This window comes from Ceratotherium simum, chromosome 26, assembly GCF_057802395.1.
Source record: "Ceratotherium simum simum isolate JZ-2026a chromosome 26, ASM5780239v1, whole genome shotgun sequence".
Lineage (NCBI taxonomy): Eukaryota > Metazoa > Chordata > Mammalia > Perissodactyla > Rhinocerotidae > Ceratotherium > Ceratotherium simum.
The window spans coordinates 18,926,142-18,946,725 of NC_141925.1; the positions used below are offsets into that span (position 1 = coordinate 18,926,142).

General features: G+C 49.0%; 1 pseudogene across 1 annotated transcript in view; it reads right to left on the bottom strand.

The window, feature by feature from the left end:
* LOC101393862 (acyl-coenzyme A synthetase ACSM2A, mitochondrial-like) overlaps nucleotides 1–11,188 on the bottom strand; it is a 94,411-nt pseudogene extending 83,223 nt beyond the window's left edge. Inside the window, exon 1 of the transcript XR_015548550.1 lies at nucleotides 10,602–11,188. The product of XR_015548550.1 is annotated as an acyl-coenzyme A synthetase ACSM2A, mitochondrial-like (transcript). The remainder of the gene's footprint in view (nucleotides 1–10,601) is intronic.
* Nucleotides 11,189–20,584: the final 9,396 nt, after the last annotated feature.

Below are 20,584 nucleotides of genomic sequence, written 5' to 3' on the forward strand. Positions count from 1 at the left end.
CCCAGGGCAGGTACCAGACAACTGGGACAGCCCCTATGCCCCTGAGCCTGTGAAATTACTCAGACCAGCCAGTCCTAAGCCTGCTTACCCCGCCCCGCTGCTCCTTCCTGCAGAACCCACAGTAAAGGCTCCTGCCCACAGTTCCCCCCCTCCCTCTGCCTCCTGACCACCTGAGTGCTTCCCCGTGAGGCCCTGTGTGGCGCGGCGTGCCCCTCCTCTGGGAACCGTAACAAACTATCTTCTCAATGGTGTCGTCTCCTGATCTGTTGGCCTTACTGAACCTCAAATTTTCCATTAATACATTCTGGGTTTTTCTGTGTGTGTGTGAGGAAGACTAGCCGTGAGCTAACATCTGTTGCCAATCCTCCTCTTTTTGCTGAGGAAAATTGGCCCTGGGCTAACGTCTGTGCTCATCTTCCTCTACTTTATATGGGACGCCATCACAGCATGGCTTAATGAGCAGTGCACAGGTCTGCACCCGGGATCTGAACCTGCGAACCTCAGGCTGCCAAAGTGGAGTGCGCGAACTTAACCACTACGCCACTGGGCTGGCCCCAATACCTTCTATTTTAAACCAGCCCTACAAGACACTTTGCAGATGCTTAGCATAAACAAATGAAGAACAAATGTACTATGCACCCTTTTACAATATCTTCAACAAGTTTTTAAATGTACGTTAGAATTCCTTTTCCCCATAAAATTGGAGGCTCCATAAGAGTAGAGGGCATATCAGAGATTACATGGACAAGAGACCCCTGGGAAGTCCTAAATATCTGTCTCCCCAGACTGAGGGCTCAGGCCAAGGCTTGATGGGAGTCCCAGTCTCTGCCCTCACACTGTGACTAGAATTTGGTTCATTTTTCAAATTCAGCTTTTAAACTTGTTTAAAAGTTTAGCAGGGAACTCGTCAGTTCCAAACTCATCTTTCTAACAATAATCAAGTTATACCATGCGTGAGACGGCCTGTTCCCTGAGTTATTTACGAGAATCTGCAGATATTAGCAGGGAAAGAGTCAGTCCAGCCTATTTCAGAACAAGGTGCATCTTTGGGAGAGAGTGGGCAGTGCACAGTGTGGGAGGACAGAACAAGAGGATGCCCTGGGAGATACCAGCTCCACACTTGTTTCCTTGGGGGCATCGACCTTCACGTAGATTTCCAGAGAAGCGCCCGGAGAGGGGAGTGGGTTGGAGCTGAGCTTGGCTGTCACCCCACGGAAAGGAGGGCTGAAAACTTCAGGCAGCTGTGGCCCTGGGAACAGCCTGATCCAAGGGAACCCCACAGAAAGTCCCCTCCAAGCCTGCTGTCCTGGTCAGGATAAGGTTCAGCTGCTGCAATAAAGGGCCGCCAGAGGAGAGTGGCAAACAGAACAGGCATCTCCCCCATGCTCAGTCTGGAGGCAGACAGTCCCGGGCTGGTCTGGCAGGGCTGCTCCAGGAGGCTCCTCTCCCTGCTGCCCTGTCATCCCAGAGGAGCTGCCCTCATCAATGTGGGTCAGGGCGGAGCTCCAGCCTCAGGGCTCATGCTCCCCGCAGCAGGACAGAGGGTGAAGCAGAAAGAAGGGCCTGCTTCTCTCCTAGGAAATAGCCTAGAAGCCGCACAAGTTGTTTCCCTTCCCATCCTGGAGGGAGAGCTTGGTCACACACCCGGCCTAGCTGCAGAGGAGGCTGGGAGCTCTGCAGTCTTGGGTGGCCACATGCCCAGCTAAAAGTCAGGTGTTCAGTTGCTCTGAGGAGTGGACAATGCGACTGGGGGCCACCTGGACCTCTCTGTCACACCCCTTTTAATGTTTCCTCCCACCACCCAACCACTCCCTGCCCTGATTTCATGTCTTATGAAAAATTGTCCATCAGACAAATTGCATTAAGTAATTAGTAATTCAGGAACCAGCTGAAAATCATGGGCCAGTGGGTGCTTTTCATTAGATGTGCTGGCAAATCGCTGGTGGGACTCCATTACCAACTCAGATTCTCTCCCCCCCAGAGCCCACTGTGTACATGCAGCCAGAAGCATCTTCTCCAATGGAAGTCGATCATGTCACTCCCTGTTCACGGAGCCCCTGCTCCTCAGAACAAAACCCAAAGCCCTTCCTGTGGAACTGAGCTTGGACTAATGAGGGAGATCAGAGGCAGCCGCGGGCCCAGGCAGCCAAGGCCCAAAGCTCACGGAAGAGGAGAGTCTCATAGCAGAGCGTCCTATCATCAGAGCTGACTGCTTTCCAGGCTCTGAGCTGGAGGATATTTAAGTTTGGAGACGCAGAGCAAAATGCACCAGTGGGAAGTGGTCCTAGAAACAAGGGGTGCTGGTCCAACCCCCACTCCTCAGCCTCACTCCCCACCTCTGTCTGGTACATGCCTAACACTCCAGCTTCCTTCTGTCTGGAATGCCTCCTCTCTGTCTCTTGTGGTCAGAGCCATGCCCTGCTAAACGCCACCTCCCTCAAGACGCTGTCCTGATACTGCCAGCAGCGGGTGAGTGTGTGCTGTGCTGTGAATGTGACTGTACTATCGTTAGGTACCCATCTTGTCTTCCCAGCTGGACCATGCTCTTCAGGCGAGATCTATGTCTGATTCATCTTGGGGAGCCTGATGGAGTTTGTGGGCTTCCCAGAGAGTAAACCTTATGGGCAGAGTATCTGTGGGAAACTGAAAAATTCGGTGTGAGTACAGTACAAGGACGGGGTAGCAGTGAAAAGGTCTGCAGGGGGACAGGTCACAGAGGGTCCCGAAAGCCCACTAAGGAACTGGGACTTGCCCTGAAGGGAATGAGAGCCACGGACAGATTTCAAGGAGAGCAACACTGGCTGACCACACATCGGGCCACTTAGCGTGAAGAAAACCAAAACGGGGGACATGAACGGGGAGTGACAAGACTCCCAGCCCATCCCCAGCCCTCTTCTTACTTCCGCACCCAAGGCCACATGGATGCTCCCCCTCCCCTACCTAAAACCCCAAATAAAAACCCTTGATTGTAGCTTGTCAGGGATTTCGGGAGTTGGCTGCCCGTTCTTGCTCAGCACTTTGCCCTACTTTCTTCCACTACACCCGCTGTCAGAGATTGGCTTAATGCGTGATGGGCGACCGAACCCACTTCTGGTTCAATAACAATTTCATTTGTGGAAAATGAATACATCGGATCTAGCAAATGTCTCGCCTCGGGGAAAATACTGCACACGAATTCACACACAGGTTTCTCTGGCAAAAACAGTTCCCTGCTGCTCCGGGAGGCTGAAACAGCCAACCAGAAACGTGGCAGCTAGTATCACCTGCATCTAAAGAAAAATAACCTCAGCAAGCAGGGACCCCCGGGGTAGGGGGTGGGATACAGACGGGACTCTCAGGGTTCATTTCCTTCACATTTAGCAAAGACCATCAGCTCCTGGCGTCCACCAGTACCTTAGTGAGCCAAGCTAATGAAATCCAGACACTGCCTTTCTGAGTCATCAAATGCAGCCCCTCTGCCCACTATGTTTAGGAGGGTTTGCTGTGGAAGGGGGGACAAGGGAAGCTTCTCTGTTGAGCAGGGTGAATGATCCACTTTTGTTTTTTCTTCCAGCTGGCCCTGACTTTCACAGCTTTGGTGTGCTCCTGCCCCGTGTCTTAACTATCTGAAGTTGTGCTGTCTTGGGGCAAGAGCTGGCCAATATGTGCTTCAAGCCTAGGAGGTGATGCCCAACATAAAAGGTGGCACGTTTCCTGCAGCATGTGGCCGAGAGAAGACGAGGTCTGTGTGGTCAGTAGGGGCCAGGTCGGGGGGAAACGGGGAGAGGGCGGTCAAAGGGCACCCAGCTGCAGTTAGGTAGGATAAATAAGGCTAGAGATCTAATGTGCAGCACGACGACTATAGCTAACAAGGCTGTTTCATCTACTGGAAACTTGCTAAGAAGAGATTTCAGGTGCTTGCACCACAAAAAAAAGACAATTATGTAAAGACATGGACATATTAATTAGCTTTATTGTAGCAACCATTTCACTATGTATCTGTATACCAAAACATGTTGTACGCCTTAAATATATATCATTTTTATTAAAAAAAAAAAAGACGAGGTCTGTGATATGAACACCCAGTAGCTATACCTGGACTCTGTGACTTCTACAACGGCAGAAATGACACTCCTGCCAGGATCAGGACCAACCTTTAAAAGGACTGGCAACATTTTGCTTTCTCACTCTTAGAAACCAGCCACCATGCTGTGAGGAAGGCCACGCAGCCACGTGGAGGAGGACCAAGGCCCCTGGCCACCATCCCAGCTGAGCTCCCAGCTGTCAGCCAGCACCAACTTGCCAGCCCTTGTGAGCAAGGCCTTGGCTGACGTCACATAGGGCAGAGAGGAGCTGTCCCCCTGGGCCCTGCCCAAACTGTGAAATCTTGAGTAAATAAATGATGATTCTCGTTTTAAACCACTAAGTTTAGGGGTGATGTGTTACACAAGGACCAATAACTAAAACACCACCTCAGCCCTTGGTCCATGCACGCTCCAGTTCTTCAAATTCCCCTCACCCCCGTTACAGACTGAATGGTTGTGGGCCCCCAAATTCATATGTTGAAGCCGTAACCCCCAGTGCGGCTGTGTCTGGAGAGGGGGTCTGTGGGGAGGCACTAAAGGCTAAATGTGGCCATAAGGGTGGGACCCTGACTCGGCAGGACTAGTGCCCTAACAAGAGGAAGAGTCATGAGAGCTCTCTCTCCACCACGTGAGGACATGGAGAGAAGGCACCAGCCAGGAAGAGAGGTCCCACCAGGAAGCCGCCCTGCCAGACGTTCACCTGGGACTTGCAGCCTCCAGAACTGTGGGAAAGTGAATTCTGTTGCTCATGTGGCCCAGCCTGTGGCACTTTCTTGTGGCAGCCGAGCTGATGGATCACCCCCCCCCCCCACCTCAAAGCCTCTGCACACACTCCTCCTGCCTGGAACACTCCACGTAGTTAACGTCTGACCATCGGTCACTCTCAGCAACCATGTCTCTAACGCAGCGGGGGGATCTCTGATCGCCCTCCACACACTCGGCCAGGCCTCCCTCCCTGTTCATCCCTCTCTAAGCAGCCTGCCCTTCCGCCACAGCACAGGCCAGTCTGCTGCTGAGATTCCCGGGAGAATGCTGCCCCTCCCTGAGCTCAGCACAGGACCTGGCACACACAAGTGCTCCACCGTGGAAGAGACAGCAGCACTGCCCACAAAGGTAAGGGCACCTCTTGACCCAGAAGTTCTGCTCCTACTCATAAAGGCCAGTGAAGCGGGGGACACAGCCTGGGGCGGTGTGCTCCCGGAGCCCCGCGCTGGAATGGGCCCAGCATGTCTCAACATGAGAATGGATGAATGTGGCCCATGCACACAAGGGAGACTAACCAGCCACAGGCACGCACGCGCCCTGGCTGCCCCCAGCAGCAGAGTGAGTCGCCCAGGCAGCCAGTCTCCAAAGACGGCACGCATCACAATCCACATGAATGAATAAAACGAGCAAAATGCAACGCCTCAGCTGAGAGGTGCCTGCCAGGGAGTGAGACTGTGAGGCTGAGCAAGGACTTGACCGTCACAAAAGTCAGGGCACGGGTCCCCCAGGGAGAGGGGCTGCTGTCAGGAGGGACACAAGTGCTTCTGGGCTGCTGGAAATGTCCCACTTACTGACTTTGTGGTGAAGACAGATGTCTATATCACGTGAATCTTTAAACTGTATACACACACACATACACATATGTATGCAAGTGTATTTTGTGTGTCTTCTGTGTGTATGTCACAATTTTAAAATGGACAAAATGAACAATGGTTCAACAAAGTAACGGATTATTATTTTAAAAACGAGGAGAGAGACCTCATTTTGCTCCTCGAATATCCAGGCCTGTTGTCACAGGTGGACCACCCGGCCTCCCCTGGCAGCACCCAATCTCCCCTGTGCTCTCGCCAGCAGCAAATAAGACCCAGAGCAGGTAGTTCCCAGCAATGTGTGTTCCAGCTGCCTGAATGTAAACCCCTTGTTCTAGAAGGACACTCGACTCCCTGTCCAGCAATTCCAAGTGGGCATCGGTGCCCGCCACACTGCCCCCTCTACGGGCAAGTGACAGAAGACTGGAATGGCCAGCGGAAACTTGTGCTGTCTCCTTGCCCCAGGGGGACAGGGACAAGGTGCAGACAGCCCTCTGTCAGCTGGACGACTCTCCAAGGCCATTCTCAGGAAGCCTGAAGGAAAGCAAGCCACGGACGGTGAGGAAGGGCGGCCCGGGAGCAGCGGGAGAGGGTGCTTGTTCCTTGTTTTGTTTCCCATTTCATCACAGCCGTGCGGAAGGAAAGCAGGCAGGGGCGGTGCGTGCATGCATACGTGTGTGTGCACGTGTACATGTGTCTACCTCGATCTTCATCTCCATCTCTCCCCCTGGTAAGCCAGCTGCCCTGCCTGTGAGCAGCCCTGTGGAAAGGCCCACATGGTGACGACCTGATGCCTCCTGCCAGCAGCCACGCCTGTGAGCTGACAGGTAGATTTCCCAGCCCCTGAGAAGATGCGGCCCCAGCCAACATCCTGACAGAGACCTCAAGAGAGCCCTGAGTCAGAGCCATGCTGCTCCTGGGTTCCTGACCCACAGAGGCCAAGACAATAACCATTTGCTGCTGTGGGCTGCCAAGCGTTGGAGTCATTTGTTACCCAGCAATAGACAGACTCCTCCTCAAAGCCTCTCCTCCATCACCCGCTTGGTAGCCTTCCCTCAGGGCCACCTGACGCTGTCTTACTGATGTCTGTTTACTGTCTCTGTCTTCCTTGTTAGGAGGAAACCCCCGTGAGGACAAGGGATTTGTTAGGTTCACTGTAGGGTCGCCAGTGCCAAGACAACAGAGAGGCTTCTTGTTAAATGGTGGAGGTGCAGCAATGCAGCAAATCAGGAGCCCCATCATTCTGGGGTGTCCTGTGGCTGAGAGGCCACAACACGCCAGGGAACAAGCACGGACCCTGAGTCAGACCTTCCCGGTCCCAGCCCCAGCCCTAGCCCCAAGTGACCTCAGAAGTCACTCAACCTGTAGGAGCCTCGGTTTCCTCATCTGCAGATTGGGAATGATAGTAACAATTAGCCCCCTAAAATGTTGTAAGGAGACAAGGCACAGGCCTGGCCCAGAGTAGCTGATCAGTAAAGCTACTTCTCTCACCGCCTGCCTGAAGGTGTAACAGGAGAATGTGAGCTCCCTGCCGCTAGGCTGCTGCGCGACTGCTCAAGGGCAGACCTACAGTGCGAGGAGGGCAGCTGCCATCTGTAGATGACGCATCTGCAGGCCCAGAGCCAGCATCCTCGTGCACCAAGCAGAGCAGGCTCCAGCGGAATGTTTGTTGTGTAAACCCACGACAAAGCTGGCCCCAACCTCACACACTAACAGCAACACACAGCAGAGTCCCACTTAAACCAAGGATGGTACATTCAGAGGATGCCCTTGCACCCCACGGAGTATCATCACCAGTCCTAGAGCAGAAAGAGCCCTGAGTGATGTGGGGAGAAGAGGCAGAGAGGGGCTGGGCAGAACCTGGGATGGATGACATCTGTGTGTACACGTGGTCCTGGCGTCAGCATGGGTGGGGCACCAGGCAGCTGAGAGTGGCCTGCAGCCCTCTAGTTTCCTGCCCACAAGGATGAGAACCAGGAACAGGATGACTTTCCAAACTGCAGTGAACAGATGCGAGGTCACAGAAGCAGCCTCACACCCAGGGGAAGTCACGGCCCAGGGGACTGTCTCCAGCAGGTCTTCCAGAGCCAGGACGAGGCTTGACATGTACGTATGCTTAGGCCACGGATGCCTCAGCTTGTGCGGCGCCAGATGCAGACCTGGAGAGGATTCTGGAGCAGGCAGTTTATCTGGGAGGCGAAGGCAAGGGGGGTCGGGACGCGGGAGAAGGAAGAGAAGGCGGCTAGTAATGGCTACTATCAAGCTGCCCACCACTGCAGGGGCGCCCGCTCAGGACACCCACCACTGTGGGCAACAGGAGCTCGGTCCACAGAGAGCCCTGGCAGCCGGGGCAGAGCACGCCCCTCAGAGCTCTCCCACCCAAGGGGTGAGGCAGTTGGGGTACTGGCTGAAGATGCTCCTGGAGGACAGCAAGTCTCTACACTTCAGCCTCTCACACAGGTGGCCAAGGAGTCTCCAGCAGTGAGGAAAGTCCCCAGGCAGAGAAGTGCTGGCAGCTCGAAGTCAGGCCAGTGTGCACTGAGGAAGCTAGGGCGAGGGGCTCTGATAGCCAGTGCTCCCCGGACTAAGAGAGAGCCACCTGCTGTCCTTAGAATAAGAGTCTTCGAAAGAGTTCTGTTAGAGGAAACAGAAGCACACTTTAGAAAGCTTCTGTTGTGTTCATGTTCTCAATATTGTTTGCTCTAGGAAACAAGAAATGAAAAATTATATGATAAGTTGAGAGACTGAGCTGTAAAGGGAGATGTTGGCATGACAGAAATAGATAAAGAGGAAATATTTTGAAAAGAACAAAATTTCCCTTGAGATTAAATGCAGCTTAGAAACAATCAAGATCAAAATTTATACTACTGGGAATTAAATCAATAATGTTGAAGCCATTCTTGAGAAACTCTTTCAGAAACAAGGGGATAAAGGAAAAGAGATAAAATAATGAGTGAGAAGATTCCAGAGATGGAAGAGATTTTCAATATAAGAATCATTGGCATGTCTGATGGAGAGAACAGAGCAAATGGGAAAAACAATATTTAAAGATATGTCAGAAAAAACTTTCCAGAACTCAAGGAAGGCCCCAATCATCAAAAGGAACATATCATATACCGGGCACAATCAATGAGAAAAAATATTACCATAACACATACTGAGAAAGTTTTTGAATTTAGAAAAGAAATAAAATTTTCTAGGCATGTAGGAAGAAAGAGGAAAAAGGTCATATTGGCATTAGACTGCTCATCTGCAATTCTAGAAGACAATAGAGCCATGTGTGTGGATAGAGATGAGGGGTAAAATGTTGTGAGATAAGCATTCTATAGCCAGACAATCTCTCATCCATGAGTGAAGACCAAAAGAACGAAAAGATTTACAGTAATGTGCAGAGACTCAGAAAATAACACTATTCCATTTAGCAACAATACTATAAACACAGTTAAAAGATGAATCAGACTCAGAAAAAAACATCAGCAATACACAAAATAGACAAATGATTAATATCAGTACTGAAGAAGGAGCTCCAAAAACCTAGCTAATAAACTGGCAAAGGATATGGATAAACAATCTACTGAGAAATACACAGATGACCAATATGCAGCAATGTTAGAATTCATTAATTAAAAATGAAATTGGCAATGGAATACCATCTTCAACTATCACATTGAGAAAACAAAAAATGCTAATAATATTATGTGTTGGAAAGGCACGTGAAAATAGATACTTGTAAAAACTCTGGGAGAGCCTTCAGGGTCTGGAAGATAAAAGACGGCTCCCTGAATCCAAAACATCCTGCAAGCAAGAAGAGAGCGGAGTGAAATATTTAAAGTGTTGAAACAAGAAAACCACCAACCTAAAATTCTGTACCCTGTGAATTTATTCTTCAAAAGTGAGGGGAATAAAGAATTTCTCAAAAAAAAAAATTGAGGATTGAGAGAATTGTCACCAGTAGACTTGCCTTGAAAGAAATGTTAAAAGAAGTTCTCTGGGGAGAAAGAATCATAGAATCGACAAGGAGAACAAACAAAGCTACAGATAACCAAGCATGCAGCATTACAAGAAGACAACACCATAACCTTCAAATTACCTGTAGGTTCATAAACAAACACCAAATTCCAACCTAGCTCCAACCACTGCTGAAAGCCTTTGGGAGAGTGGAGGATTAGAAGGTTTAAGAGCCTCCATAAAAAGGAGAGGGTCATGGAAGAATCAGATAAAACACATAACATCATCCTCAAAAGAGGAAGTCTATCACTAAATGCTGAAATACTCAACACAGATCTATGACTTGGTGGTTCTCAGCATTGGCCATGAGCACGCTGTTTGAAAGTGAAAGGCTCTGGAGGTGTCAGCCTTGAAGAAGTAGTGCTTCCAAGGGGGCATCAGAAATATGGAAAAGAGATGGTGCTCCTTAGAGATATGGCAATGAAGGAAAAAGGAAGGAAGGAAATAAAAAAGGAATATTAAGGATTTTGCATAAATGAAAGACAAACAAAATATATCTCTCACTTCCCAATAACATTATCCATTAAAGAAACTGCACTCCACTATACTGACAGAAGTGGGCTCTCTCAAACTAGGAACCCTGTCCACAAAATACCTAGGAATAGGAAAAAAACAAATTCTGTACAAAGTTTCTGTAAGAAGAAAACAGAAAAAGTGAATCATAACATTTCAGCAAATAAAAATTTTCTCCTCTGCTCCTCCAAAAACATGGAGAAAAACTATAGCATAACACTCCACATTTAATTATTCCAAACGAGCATTTGAAGATGTTAAAAAAAAAAAAACCTAGAATTAGAAATCCAAATATTAAGACAGAAACGCCACATAGCACAACAATACAGTGAGATTTGATCAATTTTTTTAAAAAAGAAGAAAAAGACAAATTCAAAGACTAAACTAGAAGGTGCCTCAACAAGCCTATAAAAGAGGGAGACCTGCACTTCTCATAACCCACCAAGACTGTCGTTACTCGTTGCTTCACGTCTGTCCTTCCAGCAAGACTTGAGCTCCAAGAGCCACGACCACGTCCGCTGGTTCCGCGCCTGACTCCCGGTCACCGCATCCCCAGGCTGGCACCGCGCCCGGCACACGTCACAAGTCAGGTAAACGTGAGCTCAACGAGCGAACCCCCGCTCCGTGCACTGCACAGCCGTCGCACGACTTGACAGGTACCTCCTGGCGCACAAGCGTGTTCCTCAGACACAGGCCCGCCTCCCACCGAGCCCCCAGCGCCCCGCGGAGGCGGCCCCAAACCCCACGCGCCGCAGGCACCTCCTGCAGACAGAAGCATCCTCGCAGGCGCCGCGCACGCCCTCGTCGTCTGTGTCGGTCGAGGAGCAAGAACCGGACGTGAAGGAGGGCCTCCTCAGGCTAGTGGGCGTGGGCGTGGAGGTTTCGCGGTGCTGTGCCCACCGGGGACATGGAGGGGGTCGACAGACGCCAGGAGAAGGAGCGAGCCTGGGAGCAGGCAGCAGAGAGGGGCTGGACTCCACTCGGCTCCGCCGCCGCGGCTCAGCGACAGCGCCCACGACGGCTGCCCGGCAACCGCCCCGCTCGTTGGCGCCTCAGCCGAGCCGCTCACTGGGCAATTTCCCCGCGCCCTTCAACGGCGGACGCGCTCATTGGAGAACTCATTTGACCCCGCCCACACACTCCGGAAGTTCGCCGAGGAGGAAAGTAAAGAAATTGACGCAAGAGCACCGCAATGCTTCCAGGGAATTGTAGTTTTAGGTGCGTAGGCAAGCTACCGGGGATCTTACAGCTGGTAGGAAATTTTATAACTGTCATTAGCTCAGGGCAGAAGAGCTGGCAGGATCCTCAGCAGTGAGGCGAAGGACGGAGAATCCAGCCGGGGGAAATAAGTGTCAGTGTTGCAGTCAGTCGGGGCTCAGTCTCATTCAACAATTTAACAAATATTTATTGAGCGTTATGTCTGAGCCAGGAACTGTGCTGTGGGCTTTGCACACATATTCGGCCGTGTTGTGAAGGAAGGACCGTGTGGAAAACTATGTGGCAGTGAAAATAAACTAGAGCTATCAGTTACAAGCATCACTGGCTGAATTTCAGCAACATAATATTCAGTGAAAAAGGAAATATAACATTTTTGTAAAGTTCAAACCGAGCAAAACTAATGTTTAGAGAAACATACATATATGGTAAACGCTATACAAAAAAGTAGAAGAATGAGGGAGAAAATCAGGAATCAGATTATTTGTGACCTTTAGGGAGCGGGGGCCTAGGACACTGGAGGGCAAAGAAAGGGAATATGGAAGGAGTACACGAGACACCTCAATGATTCCTCAAGTTGGGGTGCATTCACATGTGTGTGTTTCATTTTATGCATATTCAAGATGTTCATAACATATATTTTCTACTGGATTTATTATAAAACATTTTCTAAATAAATAAGAAAAGGAGTGTCCTTGTATATTCCATTTCATTATCTGTTGGGAGCCAGGGGATGGATATACCCAAACTTGAAGAACCTTCAATTACACACACACACAAGCAAAACTAACAAACAGCAACAACAAAAAACCCAGTACGCATATCTTGGGACAAGATCAGATATTAAATGCTTGCTAGGTTTTCAATGGAGGAACAAGAGCTCATTGATACCCGAAGTAGAAATGACAGTGTGGAAAGCTGAGGTTAGGGAGTTGACCCAGGGGGAGTAGTGGTGAGATGAAATACACCACTTTCTTTGACTCATCCTCAGCCTAAAGGGTAATGCAACCCATTGAACATAGTCTTCCAGCTTCGCGGTGTAGACATTCCATGTGTGTTTCTGGGTAATAAGTGTCAACAAGTAGTAGAAAGTGTGGATCCCATGCGTCTGGATGATGACGCTGAGGGTGACTGGAAGAAGGTGGAGGCAGATGCATTAATACACCTCTGTTGATTGACGAGCAAAGAATCCTTGTGTTCTTTGCTGAGCATTTGATTCAGAAAAACTGATGATTCAGAGGACTTTGGTCAGTTTTTCACTGAGGGGCCACCCCAAAGGCGTGCTGCAGGCAGGGCCAGCTCCTTCCATTCAAGTTCCTGATCAAGGGGCTGGAACTTTATGACACAGCAGTGGAGTCTGGAAACGGCAAGCTTAGCCATCTCAGGCTGCATGATGCCTCTAAATATATGTCTGCACTGGGGTAGTCATGAACAAGGTCCCAGCCAGAGAAAGGTCACTGCCAGCTAATCTGCATTCTCTGACAAAGTCAAAAAAGGAGAAACTGGAGTTTATAATCCCTGTGAACATTAATATTGGGAGCAAAAGCTGGGCATGAACTATGGAATTTCTCCCTGAGAGGCTACAGTGGGCATTTGTTGCATTGGCTGTCCAATATTCCTTTCTTCTATAACAACAGCTAGAGGTTATTCTAGAGAAGTAAACTCTCCTTTCAGTCCATGTGGATCAGGTGAGGTTGCATGCCTGGCACTGGGGGTGAAATCTTACCAAGGCCTGGCAATCACATACAAATCACCCCAGATATACTTCAGGGGTGTGTATGGGGGGGGCAAAGGGGGGGATTACTAGGTTGGTCCAATCAGATTGAATCCCAGGAGTTGAATGGCAGTTGCTAAGTCTAGAAGAGCTCTCTTTTGGGCCAGACTTGAAGCTGGGAGGATGTACCTTTGCGACTACTGAGAGCCATCTTGACACCTCATATAGGCTGAGAATGATGCTAATGGGAAGGCTAATGGAGTCTGGATCACTGTACGCTCAGTTAGGGGTGACCTGATTTTGGAGTGTGGGAGCTGATGCGGAAATGACCAGAGCCTGTGGAGCTGGTCAGTCAGAAGAAGCTAAATTCAAAAAGATGAAGTAAACAGTCATTCGGCTCTTGCAGCTCTCCTCCTGAGCGGGGGGCAGACTATCCCTCTCCTCCCATCACCACCTGGTAGTACCTCAGTCAAACCATTATCTTCCTTCCTAGTGGTTCAACTTTCCTAGTTTTTGGACTATGATTTCCTCATAAGCTTTGAATGGCTGTAGTCTTTTAGAAAGGCTGTCTTTCTTCCATTGAATCACTGTTGCACTTTTGTCAAAAATCAGTTGGGCATAATTGTTGGGACTATTTCTGGGTTCTTTCTTCTGTTCCATTTATCTATGCATCTATCCCTCTGCAAATACTGTACAGTCTTGGTTACTGTAGCTGTACAGTAAGTTGTGAAACTGGCTAGACTGATTGCTCCCACTTATTCTTCTTTTTCAAAATTGTTTTAGCTTGGGGCCGGCCTGGTGGCGCAGTGGTTAAGTGGGCGCGCTCCGCTGCGGTGGCCCTGGGTTCGCAGGTTCGGATCCTGGGCAAACACCGTCACACCGCTTGTCAAACCATGCTTTGGAGGCATCACACATAAAATAGAGGAGGATGGGCATGGATGTTAGCCCAGGGCTGATTTTCCTCAGCAAAAAAGAGGAGGCTTGACATTGAGTGTTAGTTCAGGGCTGATCTTCCTCACACACACAAAAAAGAAATTGTATTAGCTATTTTAGTTCCTTTGTTTTTCCATATAAATTTTAGAATTATTTTGTCTATAGCTACAAAAAAAATCTTACTGGATTTTGATTTTATTACATCTCTATATCAATTTGGGGAGAATTCACATCTTTACTATGTTTCGTCTTCCAATTCATTAACATGGTATATCTCTCCACTTATTTAGATCTTTCACTGCTTTTATCAGTGTTGTGTACTTTTCAGCATACAAGTCCTGGACATGTTTTGTTAGGTTTACACCTAAGTCTTTTATTTTTATTGGTGATCATAAATGTGTTTTTAATATTGGTGTCCACATGTTCATTCCTAATACATAGAAATGCACTAACTTTTATATATTTATTTGCTATCCTATGAGATTGTTGAACTCAATTATTACTTCTAGAAATAATTACTTTTTAATAACTTCTTGTGGTATAAGATCTGAAATTAAGATTCAATATTATGAGCAGTCTTGACATCTGGTAAATCAAGGGGACCTCAAATGGTCTAACTGCAATTCTCCACGCCTCTTCTCCCTCTTCTCCCAGAGATAAGGGTCCCTGGCCAAACAACGCTTCTCATCACAGGGACCAGACACAGTGCCTGCTTATTCCCAAGCTCAGAGTTCACTTCCCCATCACAGAAATATTCAAACCAGCCCATCACACCCTCCTGCGGGAACCAGGGTTCACTTCACCCTCTTGTTACTGCAAAGTCAACCTCCCAAGTCCTTGCTTGTTCACTCTGTTTCCAAGTGCAATCCCCGTGTGGCCCTGCATGGTGTGAGGTCCTCCTCCCTTGAACTGTGAGTATATGTAATAAACTAATAAACTGCTGCCCATCCCAACTGTCCACTGTTGGGTGTCCTGTGTTCTGGCATTCTGATGAGTCTAGGGTGGGACTCTCTCTCTCACCAATGGAGTGTAGAGGAGGGAACTAAAACAGCTGGCATCACAAACAGGATGGCCCAACCTCACCCGAGGACATGTGGCCAGCTTTCACTAACTGCTCCTTTGCTAACTAACTGGGTCATAGGCAGCAGTTCCTGTCTGGGATGTGAGGGCCAATTGCTGGCCAGCCTGGGCTTTAGCTCGTGTTCTGTTCTCTCAAGAGGACGCTGCCATCTCTTCCCACCCTAATGTCTCATTCTTGCCCACAGGTGAGAACTATTCTTAATTGACTATATTCCAGAGTGAGGTGCCGTTGGGTGTGGATTGTGTCTGGCAGGTAGTCTCCTTGGCTCCCACATGAGGGCAGTGACACACAACATCCTCACTGGTGGGTGCTCAAGTTCCAATTACTGAATGTAGGGCTAGTGCTCCTTGGTCACTGTGTCTAGCCTGATGACCATCAGTGGCTGCTTGGGGCAGTCACAGAGATACTGTTTGGGAAAGTGTAACCCCAGCACAGTCCTGAGGATGACTCCCTCTTTAGCTTGAGAAATGGAAGGAGGCCACGACCCCAGAAGGATTACAGAATGACTCCCCGGTTCCCTCCTGAGTCATTGTTGTTCACGGAAAGGCAGTGACCTCACCCATCTCCTGTGCTGCTGCTCATCTTGCTGCTGTCACGTGCTCTCCTGACCCCTAAGGGTTTTGAGGTGCACATGCACGGCAGCCTGCGGCCCAGGCACTGATGAGAAAAACCAAAAGTGTGTGGGGGGAACATTTGGTATTCAACTTCTCTCCCAATGCCAAACACCTAACCAGCACACTTGGGCTTTACTTAGTGTTGTTCCTTATCAGCACACCAAAGGACGAATCTTGTCATCAAGGGGCTTGAGGCCACCATCTTGGCCATAGACAAAATGACCCACTGGATGTGGACTTCAACACTGGGGAGATTGACTGGCATTCCCCGGAGGAAGAGGATACTCATCTATGAGGCCCAACACCTGGTTCCCTTTCCCCATCACCACCCAGAAGGTCTGCACCACATGTGATTGGATGGAGAAACACAAAAACTGTGACTCCACAGGCAAAAGTATCCTGAGGGAATATGTATGGAGAGAAGGTGGGGAAAAGGAAGCAGTCCCCATAGGGAAAAGGCAGGGCTACAGCAGAAGATGGCTTCCATCCCTCAGCTTCTGGATGGTGAGCGGGCCCTGTGCTCCTCCACTGCACCCTGCTGCCTGTGCCTGTGTGGCACAAACTCGTGATCCTCAGGGCTATGGGGAAAACAATCCACAGCACCCCTGTGGCACAGTGAATGTTTCAGTTCAAACCTGACTTCAGCCCAGGGTCCTTAAACCATACAACTGTTGTGGTGAGAGAAGCCCTAACCCGGATGATTCTGACTTGAGAATCTGTGAAGGAAAAAAACTGATAAATATGAGCAGAGTAGAAAGACATTCCCCCACCCACAAGTATATCCAGTGACCAACAAACCAATAAAAAGATAAATGAAAGAGGATTGGCCCTGTGGCTTAGCGGTTAAGTGCGCACGCTCCGCTGCTGGTGGCCCGGGTTCGGATCCCGGGCGCGCACCCATGCACTGCTTCTCCAGCCATGCTGAGGCCATGTCCCACATACAGCAACTAGAAGGATGTGCAACTATGACATACAACTATCTACTGGGGCTTTGGGGAAGAAAAGGAGGAGGATTAGCAATAGATGTTAGCTCAGAGCCGGTCTTCCTCAGCAAAAAGAGGAGGATTAGCACGGATGTTAGCTCAGGGCTGATCTTCCTCACAAAAAAAAAAAAAAAGATAAATGAAAGAAAGAGACCTGGATACATGGGGAGGAAACATTCAAACAAAATAATTAATTCAAGAAAGGTTCACAATTTGGCCCAATGGAAATTGAAAAATTTAATAAATTAATTTATATGGCAAAAAGATATGGCCTTTGTGTCTCCACAATATAGGTTCTGAACTAACTTTAACGTCTACTAAAATGCACCAGTTGGCAAACCTTCATGGACTTCATACCAGAGGTTGAAATATGGTTATACCTAATGTAACAACCAAGTTTTCTAGTTTCCGTATTGAATGCTTTGACATCTGTGGCCTTGGTGACCTTGCAAGGACTGTCCCTGCCAGGATTACCTAATTCCTAGAGATAGTAAATGACTCTTCTGTGCACTCCTTTCGTGTTTAAACCATCCAATCCAGAGCCCACACCCCAACCCCCTCCTCTCTCAGGCTCTTCCACTCTGGGCCGCTCTTCCCCTGCCCTCATCACCCCAGGGATAGGGACCAGACAACCAGGGACACCACTGTGCCCTGAGGCCACTGAAATGATTCAAACTAGCCAATCCTACACCTGCTCATCCTGCCTCACTCCTTCCTTCCCATGGAATCCACAAGAAAGGCTCTTGCCCACGTTTTCCCCTCGTTCCTTCTGCCTCCTGACCGACCCCGGTGCTGCCCTGTGTGGCCCTCCACGGTGTGCCCTGCCTCCTGCTGCTCTGGATCTGTGAGGATAGAAAACTTCTCCTCCATGACAGTTATTTCTGGATCTTCTTGTCCTACTGTACCTGATAGAAACAAATCCTGGGTACCCTCAAAACACCTGGGATCTCACTGCATTTAAACATGGCTGAATATTTTGCCATTTTAGACTTGGCTAAAATGTTCTGTTCAGGTCCTGTTTCAACGTCCTCTCAGCCACTGTTTGCCGTCACCTGTGAGGGGACACATTTTTACCTTGTTACCCACAAGTCCATGAGCCGTTCTGCTCTCACACACAGTCTTTGCAGGCAGGACCTTCACTGCGTTCACCTTTCCCCAGGAGTACAGGTATAACGTGACTTTTATGACATCTTCCTTTGAGGACATTTGTTTCACACACTTTTAAGGACATACAACTCCAACATCTTTTAGTCCTTTTTTGGTTCTGGAGGCAACATAGACCTTGTCTACAAATTTTACGTAAGCCCATTTATGCTGTTATTTATAAATTGCCCACCTTCACTGGGGGCCCCCTCCAACAATAGACCCTAGAATCCACCCATATTAAAATCAACAGACATTCCTGTTAGAGCCCTCAGAGATTCCTTCAGGGAAGAGGCTTCGGCATCCTCCCCTCATGCTTCCCAGAGGCTCTGGACCACAGATGACGTGCACAAGTTGTCTCTGGGCTTCTGATACTAGAAATTTCCCTCCTTGGCCCTGCATTATTCAGTATTAAAGCAGCAATTACTGGCCATGCACTGGGCTCTTCTGGAAATAGTATCTCTCTAGACCCTGAGCCTCCATATCCAGCTGCCTATTATCACTTGGGTCATACAAGCAGCACCACAAGTTCAGGAAGGTTACCAATGCCTCCTTGCTACAAGATGGAACCAAACCTGGGCCCTGTGTCATGTCCTACCTGCCAGTGGGTGTGGCCTCCCCTATCATCAGTCCGTTGCCAGATACCACGGTGCTGGAGGATGTCAATCTACCCCCAGTCCCCTTGGCTACCTTGGGATTTCCTTGGGATCAACTGAGTGAACATCAATGAGAGTTCATACACCTGAGGTTGTCAACCACCACCTCTCCCTCCTGGTCAAGTGACAACTTCGCTTCTTAGGGAAGCACTTCTCATCCTCCCTAAGTCTCAGACATCACCAAGGTATAAATTGACGTCAAGGCATCAAAAGGTCAATTGTGGTATAATGCCTGAAATGAAGATTCAATATTAAGTGTGGTCTTGACATCTGGTCAAATCGGAGGGCCTCAAATGGCCTACCTGCAAGTTCCCCTCCCTCTCTGCTCCCACAGGTAAGGTCCCCTCGCCAAACAACCCCCTTTATCACAGGGATCATGCACAGTTGCTCCCCAGGTAGCGGGCTCCAGTTCCCTGCCAGACTGTCAAATTATTCAAACAAGACAATCACACCTGCAGGAACCAGGGGTCCCCTCCACCCTCTTATTACTACAAAGTCTGCCCCCTACAACCCTGCATCTTTACTCTCTTCCCAAGAGCACCCCCATGTGGCTGCACATGGTGTGTGGTGTCCTCCCCTGGGCTCTCTGTTTACCTGACTCATAAATTGCTGTTGAGCTCATCTGTTCAGCATTCAGCCATCCCCATCACCTTAGGGTGAGTGGGAATCTCTCCCTCACCATCCTGGTCAAGAGGAGGCAAATGAAACACTTCTGGTGTGCACTTTCTTGAAGCAATTACCCTGCTGTGATTAGGCTCATGGGCTGGAAGTTATTTGAGTAAGAATCCAGGGGCAGGCTCCGTGGCTTAGCGGTTAAGTGTGCGCGCTCTTATGCTGGCGGCCCGGGTTCAGATCCCGGGCACGCCCCAAGGCACCACTTCTCCGTCCAACGCGAGGCCGAGTCCCACGTACAGCAACTAGAAGGATGTGAACCTATGACATACAACTATCTACTGGGGCTTTGGGGGGAAAAAAATGAATAAATAAAATCTTTAAAAAAAAAAAAAAAAAAGAATCCATTTGGGGTTTGCAGAAAGTTGCACGTGCCTGGAGGGCGGCCTATGTGTGGTTGATGAGCAGGAAGTAAGGCTGCAGAGGCAAGGCCTTGGCTATTCTGCTAAAGTTTGGACGCCAGGCAATGGGGAACCCTGAAATAATTTAAAACATGGAAGTAATGAAACGGAGCACAAACTCAGGTTCGTTTACCAGATACGCAGCAAAGCCAATCAGAGTAACACCAGGATTGTAGCAAAGAAACAGGTTTATTATCAAAAGGCAGCCAGACAAGGAGGTGGGAAGAAAACTCAAATCCAGCTCCTCACAGGAAAACAGTTGGGGTTTTTATCTAGGGTTTTGGGTAGGGAAGGGAGTAGGAGGGCTTTGGGGGCTGAAGTTTGAAGAGTCCTCTGCTCAGGCGCAGCTGTCATTCATACTTCTTTGTAGGTCACATGTGCAAATCCAGTGGCATCCTATATCTTGCATGGAATGGATCTTTGTCTGTGATGTCTAAATTTCACGATCCATCACTTTAGCTTCTCGATGTATCTGCATGATGTGTAGTCAGGTGGGGGGGAGGAGGCTGTTACCAAGCTGCTCTCTTATCAGCGGTCTTCCTGTTATTCTGCAAAACAAGCTCAGAAACTTTGGTTACTTTGCTTCCTGGGTCAACCTTGTGGGTACCAGGTATCATTTCAGTAACAGCAGGTTTTCACCTTAGTTCCCCCTCCCAGCAGTGTGGAAGATGGATTCAAGGCGGGGGGGCAAGAGTGCAACCAGCAAGATCAGTAAAGAGTCTATGGTGCTAGTCCAAGCAGGAGACAGGGAGGGATAGACCAGAGTAGTGGGAACAGAAAAGAAGGGAAGGAATTAAGCTCAGTTTGGTAGTTGATTAGATATGAAGTGGATGAGACAGAGAGATCAACCATGGCTCTGAGGCCTCTTGCTTGGGTGACAATAGGAACAGAGGAGGAGGAGGAGGCTAGTACGGGAAGATACTGGGTTCCCTTTCGGACATGTTGATTTTGAGAAGCCTATGGACATCCTGATGGAGGTGTCCAGCAGACAGTGAGCTAAACCAGTGTGGAGT